The following is a 15,277-nucleotide window of genomic DNA, read 5'->3' as shown; positions in this document are numbered from 1 at the left end:
AATCAGTGTTGATAACAGACAGGGCCACCGAGAGACTAGGCCGGGCCCGGGTCAAGGCCGCCCCACCTCCGCCCCCTGTCGCTCCGCCCTCGTCTGATGTAACTTCTGGTTTCCACAAGGGCGGGACACAGGGAGGGAAGGCCCGAAGGGAGGCAATCTGTGACTGCTGCTTCGAATGCAGGGGGCCCAGAGCCGAGGAGGCAGGTAGGTGAGACTGTGGACTGCAGCAGCAGGGGGAGCGACGGGGGCGGCAGCGGCAGGGGGAGCGACGGGGGGCGGAGGCGGGGCAGCCTTGCCCTGGGCCCGGCCTAGTCTCTCGGCAGCCCTGTCTGACCCCGGCACCGGGCCCTCCTTGGAGGCCCGGGCCCATTGAATTTTGCCCCCCCCCCTGCCCCACCTCTCGGCGGCCCTGATAACAGAACTTAACAAGCAATAATGAATACTAATTGGAATTTACGCGCACAACTCATTAAGTGTAACACACTGCACCTAAGTTCTAATGTGTGCAGACAAAAATGGGAGTGGTTATGGGAGTTTCATGGGCATTCTAAAATTTACAAGGGCGGGAAGGCCCGAAGGGAGGCAATCTGTGACTGCTGCTTCGAATGCAGGGGGCCCGGAGCCGAGGAGGCAGTAGGTGAGACTGTGGACTGCAGCAGCAGGGGGAGCGACGGGGGCGGCAGCGGCAGGGGGAGCGACGGGGGGCGGAGGCGGGGCAGCCTTGCCCTGGGCCCGGCCTAGTCTCTCGGCAGCCCTGTCTGACCCCGGCACCGGGCCCTCCTTGGAGGCCCGGGCCCATTGAATTTTGCCCCCCCCTGCCCCCCCTCTCGGCGGCCCTGATAACAGAACTTAACAAGCAATAATGAATACTAATTGGAATTTACGCGCACAACTCATTAAGTGTAACACACTGCACCTAAGTTCTAATGTGTGCAGACAAAAATGGGAGTGGTTATGGGAGTTTCATGGGCATTCTAAAATTTACATGCATAGCTATAGCATATGGCCCTCTGTGCCTAAATCTACGTGCCAGGATTTATGCCATGTTTTTATTGGTGTAAATGGATGCATGTAAATTTAGGGGCTACGATTGCTGCCTAAGCATTTTCTGTATACTGTGCCTAAATCTAGGCGCAGCTTATACAATACGCTTAGGTGGAAATGTTTTCCATGCAGATTTTTCAGGCGCCATACATAGAATCCTCCCCATAGTGGCTAACCAGCTATATCGCAAGATATAGATGACTATCTGTGAACACTCAAGTACAGGCTGGCTAAGTTTAGCAGGCAACTCGGACTGCGCTGAATATTCAAATTGCCGGTTAAGTTAGAGCCAGCCAAAAAAAAACCCGGAAATGGCCTGGCATTAAATACCTGGGTTCAGCGACAGCAGCTAACCACACTGCCTGCCACCGGCTGAATATCAGGGGGTAGGTATTTCTCTGTTGGGCTCATAATCTATTTTTGTACCTGAGGCAACGCAGGTTAAGTGACTTGACCAAGATCACAAGAAGCAGCAGTGAGATTTGAACCATGCACCACTGGATATCAAGCCCAGTGCTCTACATAAGCTACTCACCCACACAAAAATCAGTGTACCCTGGACCTGCTGTGATGTTTAAGACTAAGTGACGTAAGCTTGCCTTGAAGTAGCTTTGTGGATTGAGCTTTGTTTTTTTCTCCAAGGAGATCCTTACCAGTGACTGCCTATACCCTGGCCAGTGTTACCTTACAAGAGGATTGAATAAAGGCAGAAGCAGGAGTAACTGTGATTTCAGAACATTAATGACATCCATACCAACTGTGTGGACCCACCAAATAACAATACAAAATGCTACGTATTTTGAAAAAAAAATGTTTATATACGTTAGAAGCTGACCAAGAGTACCTCATACTGACTGATTCTAGAATCTTTGGATACACTGCATTTCCAAATGGAATTGTGAGTGAGTTTATATAATGCTGCCAGTTCCCCTTAAGGATACTCCCCCACAGTTTCAGAACCACCTTAAAACTCATAGTCCTGACCAAGGGGGGAAGTGGCACAGGAGGGATGGAGCCCAGAAGGTATGGTCCAGGAAGTATAAAAGCTCAGGCATAGCTAGGTTAAGAAGGTCCAGAGGAAACCAGTGATACCTGACTGCCACGCCTCCACTACGTATCAAAGTGTCAAGTTCAACTTCAAACCTTGCAAAGCAATATTTTTGACCCGGCCAGACACAGGCCAGCTAAGTTGACTGCTAAAGATTGTACTGGTACTCTGGGGAGCCAGACCAGAGCCCAGCAGTGTATGCCACCTTGCTGAGAGACCATAATACATGCCCCGTAGTCCTTATATCCAAGGACTGGGTTTATGTTCACTTTTCTTCCCTCACCTGCGAATTGAACAGGACCCCTTCCTGACACTTAAAATAAATATTAGTTTGTTCACCCTAACCTGCTGTGTGGCTCCGGTTTATCCTGACTCCAGGGCCCACCCTCATTCACATTGCCACAGGAATATAATTTAACCTTTTGAATGTGTCATAGAATTGTTGTATATCTGTGATGTAATGACAATGTGGTGCTGCATAGCTCTAACTCTGAATTTCTTGACTTTTGCACTTCTGTCTTTGACCTGTGCTGTATGTATAATATATCCACAAATATAATTAATGAATACTGCTTTGTTACATGCATTACACTCTCATTGATTAAAATAAATCGAACTGGCACATTTGTACTGAGGCGCCAGGGATAACATGAAAAGCTTTTTCAAGATAAAATAAAGGCGTGCATGTTTTCTTGCTTCAGAATCTTTTCTTGTGGCAGATCTTTTATTTTATGAAGACATAAAAGAGTTATTGACTCTGCAATAAGGAGAATCCAAATGCCTGTATGTTATTGTCCTTGATCATATATTGTGATGAAATAATGCCTACAAGGAGCGAAAAGAACTGAGAGCAGTGTAATGCTGAGCTAGGAAAGGAAGACCTCAGTTGAATTACCCTGAGCCACTGGTGACAGTCACCTAAGGTAACTGTAATCTTCAAATTCTGAGTAAAGGATTTGCTAAGCTTTCTTTCCTGAGCAACAACAAATGTTTATAAAAATGTATGAAAAGTACATATTGCTGAAATTAGGATATCCACCCCACGCTGAAAAGTACAGGCAGTGGCGTAGCTAGGTGGGCCGCCAGGGGAGCAGCCATTCCCCCAAACGGAGTTCTGCCGGTGCCTATTTTTTTCTCATCGTGTTGCATTAAAAATGTGAGCCGGCGCCCTGCTCTCGCGCTGCTTTCGCTCCCCCCGCGCCGTCAACCTGGCTCCGCTTCTGAGTACTGGGCCAATATTTTAAAGGGGTTATGTGTTGGCTGGCAGGTGGCTATTCATAACTCTCCTACACATATATTTAACAAATTATGGGGCCTTTTACAGACCAGCGGTAAGCCCAACGCCAGCTTACCGCTCACTCTTTCGGGACTGCCACTGGCCCAACACAGCTGCCAGGGGTAGTCCTGCCCTGAGCATGAGCCATTTCCGTGGGAAAAAGAAAACCCCCGAAAATGGTTTCCGCGGTGGTAACCTGGCAGTAATCGGGCATCACCGCGCACTGCTCGGTTACCGCCGGGTTAACACAGGAGTCATTATGGCCACCTCAATGGGTGGTGGTAAGGGCTCCCTGTTGCATGGCCATGTGTGCTGGGAGCTTTTTTACTTGCTGTGGTAAAAAGGGCCCTGGTACGCAGGAAAAACGGCCCCCACCCCCAGCGCAGGGCCCTTTTTCCCGCAGCTTGGTAAAAGGGCTCTTATATGGATAATGGCGGACCATTTATACTGCTAAATGGTCAGATGCTGTCACTTAGGGTTACCATATGGCTCCAGAAAAAGGAGGACAGATTGAGCAAGTCTGGGTTTTACTTCCATTGCTTTCAATCACTGCTACTATCACTGCATTTGGGGGCCGGGGTAGGGAAGCAATAGAGGAATCACTTAAAATTCACTGCCGTATACATATCTTCAGCAATGCTACCTACATAGATAAAGTGCTGAATATATGTATTAAATGCCCCATTATTCACCCCATTATTTAAGGGGCCAATATTTAATAGCACATATTCAGTTAGCAGACACTGCTAGCTCGGTATGTGCTGGCGAGAGGCAGTAACCAGATAGTACTGCTGAATATGTCATCTGACCACCTTGGTACTATTCGAACAGTGTTGGGGTAGTCTGTGAGTGGAGAATGGCTGAAGCTTGTGGTTATCCGGCTAGTGGTCATATTCAAGCCAGTAACTGGATCAAGTTAGGACAGCAAAAGGGCTGAGTTTATCCAGTTTGCTATCTGGCTAGCAGTATGAATATACAGTAGCTGCTTACCAGATGGCACTTCTGGGATGGCATTATACCAGATATTCAGTGGTATCAAGGTTTCATTTTCACCGCAGCAGCCAGAGTGTTACATAAGCAATGAATGCCATGGTTATTTCCTTCCTAAAAGAAGCCACCACCATTTCTAATCCCCTTTCTCATTCTCCTGTCCACCTATTCAACTTCAGGGTCTCAAGCAGGTAGGGCTAGAGAGTATTGATGAAGACTAGTTTGGTAAGGGATAATGTTGTCTCTTCCTACCAGGCTGGTATTTGGAATCTTTGGTAATGTATTAGGAGTCTGGGGGAAGTTTCTATTTTTTGATTGATCAGGGGCAGGAAGGGCACCAGGGTAGGAGTACTGCGTTGCTAGATCAAGGTAGAAGAAGTGGGTAGGAAGGTATTTATATAATTTTGTGCATTGTGCCAAGCACTACACCTTCCTAGCGTTCTTGCACTATGCATATAATTAATTTCCCTCCCGAAATTCATCTAATGAGTACCTAATTATTTGATATTCTGAAAATACCTTAAAGCCTCTCTGTTTAAGAAATTTCTCACAGATGATCATAATTAATTTAAACCCCTAATTGTACAATTATTCAATTTCTCAGTTCCATTGTAATAGTTATTATACATGGATGACTATAAAGTGTTACCTTTTTACATCTAGCATTCATTTTCATATTACATATTGTAATTACTCAATCCTCATTAATTTTTTTTATTACTACTTAATGTATACTACCTGGCATCACTTTTTATATTGCTAACCACAATAAGTTGTTAGCCACATTGAACCTGAACTATTGGGATAATGTGGGATATAAATGAAAAGAATAAATGAAACAAATAAATAAATAAATAAATAAATTTACTACATCAGTAGCACATATTTTTAGCACTGTTTTAATACATAGGATCATTTTTAAAAACACTTCTGCGAGCTAAACCGGAGATCCAAGATGGCGGCGCCCTGTTAAGACGCTGTGCCTCGCGTTCCTCTGAAAACAAAATGCCTAAACGTAGAGGAAGAGTAGCGGTTAGAGCCTCCCCGCTTCCTTCCCATTACCTGGTCCTATCGATCGTTTTTTGCGACCACAGGGAGTTGGTCAAAACGGCGGAATGCCTCCAGTAGGGAACGCCGGCGAAAGGGAGAATTCGGCTTCCCCTGGTTTTGACATCACTTTGAGCCCCGCCGCACGCACTCCTCCTCCCCAACCGATTGGCGCCAGTTCCTTCCTTTCAGAATCGACAGGGTCGCCCCAAGTGGGATTTACGGGCCCAGAAGAGCGTCGGCAGGAGGTTCTTGTTACAGCAGAGGAAGGAATGGAGGGCATTTTGCCCATAGAATCGCCACGGAATGAGGGTCGAGAAACTGAGGGAATGGGCGAGATTCGTGGGCATTCTTCTGAAAGGTATGAACTTCCAACAGCATTAGTGGTCAAACCAAGAGAAGTAACACTGGATGCATTATGGGACTTGGTTTCAACCCTGGGACAAACTTTTATAGCACAGATTAATGAAGTTAAACCGAGAGTAAATTCTTTGGAAAATGATTTACAAAAAAAAGAGGAAGAAATCAAGGCTTTGAATGACAAAATTGAAAATATCGATCAAAGAATTGTGAATTGTGAAACAATGCAACCAACAATGATAAAAGATTTGACAAGCCTCAGGCAGAGAATGGAGATATTTGATAATTACACTAAAAACCACAACCTGAGATTTGTTAACTTTCCAAGAGTGTTAAATGTTGCTCCTCTTGAGATGTTGAAACGTTACCTACGTGATGTTTTGAATATACCTGACCAGAATCTGCCACCATTCTCACAAGCATATTATATACCAGGGAAGGACTTAAATCCAATAACTGAAAATCCAATAGATGTTTCTCTCATGCTTGAGACTTCTGATGCTGAGCTGGCAACTGCAGCCACTTTAGTGGTTACGGTTGCATTATTACCGGACAAAAATTGGATATTCCGTTTGTTTTTCCGGAACAAAGATAAACCATTTTTAGGTTTTAAGATATTGCTTTTTCCCGACGTCTCTAAGGAGACAAGACGACGGAGGAAACAATTTTTGATCCTTAAGCCTGAAGTTTTGCACTTGGGAGGTACCTTTTTTTTAAGATACCCCTGCAAGTGCATAATAAGACTTGGGGAAAAGAAATATATATTTACAGAACCTGCCCATGTGTCGGCGCTTATAGCCTCAGTGAAAAATGGAAAAGCGTCATAGATAAACAAGAAACTAACTTCACTTAACAGAGTTGTTTAATCCTGAATATTTTTCCTTTATATATTATTCTCCATATTTTCTGAATTCTTGGATCTCATTTTATGGACTTGAGTGTTAATTTTTCCTAAATGAATGTATTTCAATTCCTTTTTGTTTTATAAGTAATCTCCTAAGTAACAAACACTTTTCCATGCAAGATGTTTCTTGTATATTTCTAAATGAATAATTAATAAAAAATAAAAAATAAAAAAAAAACACTTCTGCTTCTGTTCAGGGACCTTTAGAGCACAGCATGAACATCTGTTTGGCATCATTTTCAAAAATATGGCCACAAAAACATCCCTGCAGAGTAGTCTAGTGGTTAGTGCCGTGGACTGTAAACCAAGGGATACAGGTTCCAACCCCACTATAACTCCTTTTTGGTAAATGTGATCCCTCCAGGACTTGAAAAATACCTACTGTACCTAAATGTATACTACTTTAATAGCTTTCAGGCTTGCAGATATTAGCCTACTGGTTAGTGCAGTGGACTTTGATCCTGGAGAACTGAGTTCAGTTCTCATTACAGTTCCTTGTGACTCCGGGCAACTCACTTAACCCTCCATTGTCCCAGGTATATATATAATATGTAAACTGCTTTGAATGTAGTTGCAAAAACCACAGAAAGGTGGTATATCAAGTCTTTTTTCCCTTTCCCTGTATTTAGGTACAGTATGTATTTTCCTTTTCTGGAAAGCTCAGAATTATTTAAAAAAAAAAAAAGTTGAAGTGGGATTTGAATCTGGGTCTCTTGGATCACAGTCCACTGCACTAACCATTAGGCTGCTCCTCTGACCTGTTTGCAGGTTTATTCAGAATGGCTATAATACCTGCAGCTGACATAGGACCTGATTTTCCTTTCCAGCTTCACTTTCAGGGAAGAGGAAGTGGGGCAGCAACCACTAGGGGGGGTTATGGAGGGGTCATGCCTTAATCCTTCCTGTGGTCAGCTCCTCAATTAGAGCAACATTTTATAACTTGGACATGACTGAAACTGGTCTAGATAAAAATGTCCTTCTTTTTTTTAGACATGGATGTTTCTTCCCATTCGAAAATCCCTGTTGCGTGTCCTACTTTTGCACCCTCCCTAGTCCAACCCAAAACACACCCACAAGATGACCCCTTGCTATTTGGATGAACTGCAGTGTGAAACATCCAAATTCTGACTTTCCGAAATTAAGATTTAGACATTTTTAGCAGGTGGACCTTTTTAAAGGCATTTTAAGGTGTCCATCCGCTTTGAAAATGAGCACCATATTGTACTATGCAATGCTGTTTGTTATTGTGTCTGATCACTATGAATAAAATCAAATTTAAAAAACAGTGAATTGCGTTATAAGGAAATGCAATCTGCAATTTATGGATAGCTGAGGCTTATTTCACATTCTCATTCCTTGCATGTGATATACTACTACTACTACTTATCATTTCTATAGCGCTACTAGACGTACGCAGCACTGTATAGTAAAACTATTTACTGTAGGTTTCTTACATGAACCAAGAGATCAGACTAAATAAGGGTCACAAATCACTGCCACAGAATTCAAGTCTGTTAGCCAACAAGCTTGATTTTCAAATAGTCCTCTTTCATTTTTATGCCTAGGAAGACTTGTAAGAAAGCAAGTCCTTCTGTGCTTAGGGCTGTGTTTCTCATGTATTTCACAACGGGATGAAGTGAGCATGGGCGCTTGGTATAAGAGGCTTGGGGAGCCTGATGGGTTGGTGTGGGGCCATACGAGCATAAAAAAGGGAAACACCACTAAAATTCCCCTTCAGCTTCCAGCACCTATCTGACCCCTTCTCCCATCTAATCCTACCGTTGGACCCCTTTTCCTACCATCCTACATATGGTAAAATTATGTATCATACCTGATAATTTTCTTTCCATTAATCATAGCTGATCAATCCATAGACTGGTAGGTTGTGTCCATCTACCAGCAGGTGGAGATAGAGAGCAAACTTTTGCCTCCCTATATGTGGTCATGTGCTGCCGGAAACTCCTCAGTATGTCGATATCAAAGCTCCATCCGCAGGACTCAGCACTTAGAGAATTACACCCACAAAGGGACACTCTGCCCAGCTCACCACCGCCGAAACGGGGGAGGGGAATTAACCCAGCTCATCCCCACACAAGTGGGGGAGGGGAATCCGTCCAGCTCATCCCTGCGGAGCGGGGGAGGGACACCACCCCGCCGATGCGGGGGGATCTGGCTTATCCTGCAACCGCAACCGCGGGAGGAGCTGACTGACCCTAACACCGCCGAAGCGGGAGGGGTACAAAGCTGCCCTACAGCCGCACGAAGCGGGAGGGAGTGCCGGCAGAATTTAAGTCTCAATCCAGCCCCGTAAAACGGAGGGGAGAGGAATGCAGCAGCTCACTGTAACACAAACTCGTCTCAACTCTTGAAGGATCCAAGTGAAAAACCTTGAACACGAAGTCCTCCTGAAGTAACTGAAGACTAAACTTGAACCTAAAATTCAACCAGAATATAAACAGTACAGATATCTGGGAGGGGCTATGGATTGATCAGCTATGATTAATGGAAAGAAAATTATCAGGTATGATACATAATTTTACCTTCCATATCATCAAGCTGATCAATCCATAGACTGGTGGGATGTACCGAAGCAGTACTCACCCAGGGCGGGACATTGAAATCCCTGACCGCAACACTGAAGCTCCAAACCGGGCCTCCGCCCGAGCAGCCAACGTCAAGCGGTAATGCTTGGAGAATGTATGGGCCGATGCCCAAGTTGCCGCCTTGCATATCTCTTCCAAGGAGACGGACCCGGCCTCTGCCATCGAGGCCGCCTGAGCTCTTGTGGAGTGAGCCTTCAGCTGGATAGGTGGCACCTTCCCCGCGGCCACATAAGCCGCTGCAATGGCTTCCTTGACCCATCTTGCCTCTGTAGGCTTAGCAGCCTGCAGACCCTTACGAGGACCTGCAAACAGGACAAACAGATGATCCGATTTCCGGAAATCATTGGTCACTTCCAAGTATCTGATGATGACACGTCTCACATCCAGATATTTGAGAGCAGAGTATTCCTCTGGGTAGTCCTCCCTACAAAAGGAAGGGAGACAGAGCTGCTGATTCACATGGAAGCGAGAAACAATCTTGGGCAGGAAGGAAGGCACTGTGCAAATAGTCACTCCTGCCTCAGTGAACTGCAGAAAAGGCTCTCGACATGAGAGTGCCTGGAGCTCGGAAACTCTTCTGGCTGAAGTGATAGCCACCAAAAAGACTGCTTTCAACGTCAGGTCTTTCAGAGATGCCCTCGACAAGGGTTCAAAAGGCGGCTTCTGCAATGCTCTTAGCACCAGGTTGAGATTCCACGCAGGCACCACTGAGTGCAGAGGAGGGCGCAGGTGATTAACTCCCTTGAGAAAGCGCACCACATCTGGCTGCGAAGCCAGGGAAGCACCCTTCAGGCGGCCCCTGAAGCAAGCCAGAGCCGCTACCTGGACTTTAAGGGAACTGAGCGACAGGCCTTTCTCCAGACCTTCTTGCAGGAACGCCAGCACTGAAGAAATTGGAGCAGTGAAGGGAGAAAGTGAGCCTGCTTCACACCACGCTGCAAAGGTACGCCAAACCCTGGCGTAAGCAGTAGAAGTAGAGCGCTTCCTCGCTCTCAACATAGTGGCGATGACCTTGTCTGAGAAGCCCTTCTTTCTCAGACGCTGCCGCTCAATAGCCAGGCCGTAAGACCAAAGGGGGAGGGATCCTCCATCACCACGGGACCCTGATGTAACAGGCCCTGCTCCACTGGCAGCCGCAGAGGATCGTCGACTGAGAGCCTGATCAAGTCCGCATACCAGGGACGTCTGGGCCAATCCGGACCCACCAGGATTATCCGGCCTGGATGCTTTGCCACCCGGTCTAGCACCCTGCCCAACATGGGCCAGGGCGGGAACACATAGAGAAGCTCTTGTGTCGGCCACTGTTGGAGAAGAGCATCTACTCCCAGGGATCGAGGGTCCCGTCCTCTGCTGAAAAAGCGCGGCACTTGGCAATTGGCCGATGACGCCATCAGATCTAGGCTCGGCTGGCCCCAGCGCTTCGTGATGTCCAAGAACGCCTGAGCAGATAGCTGCCACTCTCCGGGCTCCAAGGTATGGCGACTGAGAAAGTCCGCCTTGACATTCATGACTCCGGCAATGTGGGCCGCTGACAGCTGTTCCAGGTTCGCTTCCGCCCACTGACATAGATTCATGGCCTCCTTGGCTAGAGGGGCGCTCTTGGTACCTCCCTGGCGGTTGACATAGGCCACAGCCGTGGCATTGTCCGACAGGACCCGTACTGGCTTCAACGCCAGTACCGGGATGAACTCCAAAAGCGCCAACCGAATGGCTCTGAGTTCTAGGAGGTTGATAGACCACTTTGCCTCTGCAGGAGACCAGAGCCCCTGCGCTGTCCTTCCCAAGCAGTGGGCTCCCCAGCCCGACAAAGATGCGTCCGTCGTGACAACAATCCACTCCGGGGTCACCAGAGGCATTCCTGCAGACAACTTGTCTGTCTGCGTCCACCAGCTCAGCGCCTTGCGCACTGCTGGGTCCAAGGGAAGGCGCACAGCATAATCCTCCGACATCGGAGTCCAGCGCTGCAGCAGAGAGTGTTGTAGTGGTCTCATATGAGCCCTGGCCCAGGGCACTACTTCCATCGTGGCCGTCATAGAGCCCAACAGCTGCACATAGTCCCAAGCCCGAAGAGGAGAGGCTACTAGGAACTGGTCCACCTGAGCCTGAAGCTTGACAATCCGATTGTCTGGCAGGAACACTCTGCCCACTTGGGTGTCGAATCGAACTCCCAGATACTCCAGGGACTGAGTTGGGCGCAGCTGGCTTTTCTCCCAGTTGATGATCCACCCCAGGGAGCTCAAAAGAGCAACCACCCGGTTCACAGCTTTGCCGCACTCTGCATAAGAGGGGGCTCGGATCAACCAGTCGTCCAGATAAGGATGGACTTGTACTCCTTCCTTCCTCAGGAAGGCCGCGATGACCACCATTACTTTGGAGAAGGTCCGCGGAGCAGTAGCCAACCCGAACGGGAGGGCTCTGAACTGGAAGTGTCGGCCCAGGACTGCAAAACGCAGAAAGCGTTGATGGGGAGGCCAGATGGGAATATGCAAGTACGCTTCCTTGATGTCCAAGGATGCCAGGTACTCCCCTGCCTTCACTGCCACTATAACAGAGTGGAGAGTCTCCATGCGAAAGTGCCGAACTTTCAAGGCCCGATTGACCCCTTTGAGGTCGAGGATAGGCCGTACAGAACCTCCTTTCTTTGGTACCACAAAGTAAATGGAGTAACGCCCCTTGCCAAGCTGACTTTCTGGCACCGGAACGACCGCACCCAGGCGGATCAGATTGTCCAAGGTCTGCTGCACTGCCACAGCTTTGACCGGAGACTTGCAGGGAGAGAGTACAAACCCGTCTCTTAAGGGTCGGCAGAACTCTAGCTTGTAGCCGTCTCTGATGACTTCCAGCACCCAAGCGTCTGAAGTTATTGTGGTCCACTCGCCCAGGAACGAGGACAGCCATCCTCCAACCTGCACTGGGGCGTGGACCAAGGCCCCGTCATTGGGTACGAGACCCTGGGGGAGGACCGGAGGGAGCACCTCCGGGACGGCGGTCTCTGCGAAAGGAATGGTGCTTGGGGGAGAAGTTCCTCTTGAAGGAAGAGGGGGCAGAGGAGCCCGACCTGCCCGGGCGGCACCAACGGGCTTCCTGAAACCATCCTCTGGAGGTACCGGGGCGAGTACTAGCCCGAACCCTGACCTCTGGTAACTTCTTGCCCTTAGACGTGCCGAGATCGGTCACGATTTTGTCCAGCTCGACCCCAAAGAGCAGCTTGCCTTTAAAAGGCAATCTAGCCAGGCGGGATTTAGAGGCGTGGTCAGCCGACCAATGCTTCAGCCAAAGCCACCGCCGCGCAGAGACTGTCTGAGCCATGCCTTTAGCTGAGGCCCTCAAGACATCATACAGCAAGTCTGCCAAATAGGCTAAGCCCGATTCCAGGGCCGGCCAATCAGCCCTCAAGGAATGATCCGAGGGGGAGGCCCGCTGCACCATAGTCAGGCACGCCCTGGCCACATAGGAGCCGCAAACTGAGGCCTGCAAACTTAAAGCAGCCGCCTCAAAGGACGACCTTAAGGCCGCCTCCAATCTTCTGTCTTGGGCGTCCTTTAGGGCCGTGCCACCTTCCACCGGCAACGCCGTTTTCTTAGTCACCGCAGTGATTAAAGAATCCACGGTAGGCCACAGATAGGCCTCACGTTCACTTTCAGGCAAAGGATAGAGGCGGGACATAGTCCTAGCCACTTTCAGGCTCGCTTCCGGGACATCCCATTGAGCCGAAATTAAGGTGTGCATGGCATCATGCACGTGGAAGGTTCTAGGCGGGCGCTTCGTCCCCAGCATAATGGCAGAGCCAACAGGGGCTGAGGGAGAGACGTCCTCCGGAGAGGAAATCTTCAAAATGCCCATGGCCTGCACTAACAGGTTGGGCAAATCCTCTGAGCTAAAGAGCCGCGCTGCAGAGGGGTCATCCGCTCCATCCGAGCGGGGATCCGTCTCCTCCAAGGAATCCGCAAAGGACCGTTGGGAGAACTCAGATACGCTGCCCTCATCTACATCGGAGGAGACAAAGTCCTCCAAGGCCTGGGAATCAACCCGAGGGCGTTTACCTCCGGGGGCCTCAACCTGTTTACCAGACGAGGGAGCAGGGGCAGCGTTTTGCATAAGGAAGGCCTGATGCAGCAGCAAAACAAACTCGGGGGAGAAACCCCCCAGACTGTGCACTTCCGCAGCCTGGGCTACAGCCCTAGACGCACCCTCAACCGGCGCTCGCAAGAGCGGGGGAGAGACATGCTGCGCATCTAAGATGGCGTCCGGCGCGACACTCCGCGAAGGAGCCGCGCGGGAAGAACGGCGCTTAACTTTAGCCGCTTTTGTGCCGTCGCCCAAATTAAGGGCGTTCATGGCATTAATGTCTCCTACCTCAAGGGCGGCCCAAGAAGAAGCCGTCCGAGCCGCGTGGCCGGCCAAGAGGGCGGAGGTGAGCAGCGGGGGATGAGCGTTTATGGCGGGAAAAACCGCCACGCCGGAAGGACCGGGACACTCATCGGTCACGAAACTGTCACCCAACAAGGGCGAATCAGGCTTTAAGACCCCCCGCATCCCCTCTAGAAGCGCCCAAGCGATCCGGGGAGCGACTCTTTGCGCCCTCGCCCTCCGACGCCATATGCCACGTGGAGATCAATCGGGGAACCCCCTGCCCGCTATAAAAAGGTAAAAATTACCTGCTTTCCGCTCCGAGCTGTAACGACCTGGTGTCCCAGTGAGTAGCTGCAATAAACGTTTAAATAAACGTCGAAATAAACGCCTTTAAGGACGTTCAAAATTTTTTATTTTTTTTTTAACGGAGCCAGCGGGAGGGGGGAGAAAAGGAGGGACCTGGCGCCACCAGGTTTGCACTTGCTCAAGAAGAGCCCTCAACCCCAGGCACTCAACAAGACCTAAAAATTAGGCTTGGAGGCCTAGCCAGAGCTGCTGCTGTGTGTGACCACCACCTGCTGAGATAGAGAACATACTGAGGAGTTTCCGGCAGCACATGACCACATATAGGGAGGCAAAAGTTTGCTCTCTATCTCCACCTGCTGGTAGATGGACACAACCCACCAGTCTATGGATTGATCAGCTTGATGATATGGAAATATATTTCCCTCATAGCAGCAGAACCTGTCTGATATAGGAAATACTTGCTCTCCAACTCCTATGGAGTGTGATGACCAGAGCTGCTGTAGGTGAGCCAGAGTTGTGGGAACCAATAACAAGGTCCTGCTGCTATGAGGGACATTTTTATATGTGGGATGGTAGGAAAAAGGGTCCGTTGGTAGGATTAGATGGGAGAAAGGGTCAGATAGGTGCTGGGAGGTGGAGTCTGTAGGCTGATATGGGGCTGATGCTGGAGCTACCACAGGAAGAAACAACTGAGGCTGGGGATGAGAGAAGGGGGCTGACACATAGTGGGGGGAGAGGTGAAGGAAGAGGGCTGATGCTGGGAATAAGCAGGGGAAAGGGTATATTTGGATTGGGGCTGGGAGAAGGGAGCAGGGGGCTTGGAGAAAGGCTCTGATGCTGTGTCTGGGGAAAAGGGAGCTGATACTGAGAATAACATATGGACATGGGTCTGATGCTGGGGTCTTGAGCTGGCAAGGGGATAAGCGTGGAAAAAGAAGGGCTCTAATGGTGGACCTGGGTGAAAAGGACTAGGGATAAGAGAAAGGTTCTAAAGTTGTGCCTGGGAGCTGATAGAAGAGCAAGTGAGAGAAGGGGGCTATGGCTTAGGGTTGAGTCAGGTCCTGGGGATGGGAAGAGGCAGAGGGAGGGGGAAGAGAGAGAGAGTAGAGTGGACCAGAGAGAAGGAGTGAGAGTAGAAGGAGGGAAGGGGTCAGTGTGTCTGATGAAAGAAGGCGAGCAGGGCTTATAGTGCCTAGAGGGGTGGAAATGGTGAGAGTGGTGAAAAAGGATCAGAGTGAAGGAAGGGGGGATACAAAATAGAAGAGTAGGAGAAGGGGTGAGAAAAAAGAAGCGCACCTGGAGGGAGGAAGGGATGAATAAATATTTGAGAGGACCTGAAAAATGGT

At 48.9% G+C, this 15,277-nt stretch overlaps 1 protein-coding gene across 1 annotated transcript in view; it reads right to left on the bottom strand.

Annotated features, from left to right (window-relative positions):
* The window catches only part of ARHGAP24 (Rho GTPase activating protein 24), a 912,569-nt gene that overhangs the window by 379,641 nt on the left and 517,651 nt on the right, over positions 1-15,277 (bottom strand). The window lies entirely within an intron of this gene.

The sequence above is a fragment of the Microcaecilia unicolor genome, chromosome 2 (genome assembly GCF_901765095.1).
Source record: "Microcaecilia unicolor chromosome 2, aMicUni1.1, whole genome shotgun sequence".
Classification (NCBI taxonomy): Eukaryota; Metazoa; Chordata; class Amphibia; order Gymnophiona; family Siphonopidae; genus Microcaecilia; species Microcaecilia unicolor.
Note: the sequence above shows the minus strand (reverse complement) of the source record. Positions and strands in the feature narration are given on the sequence as shown.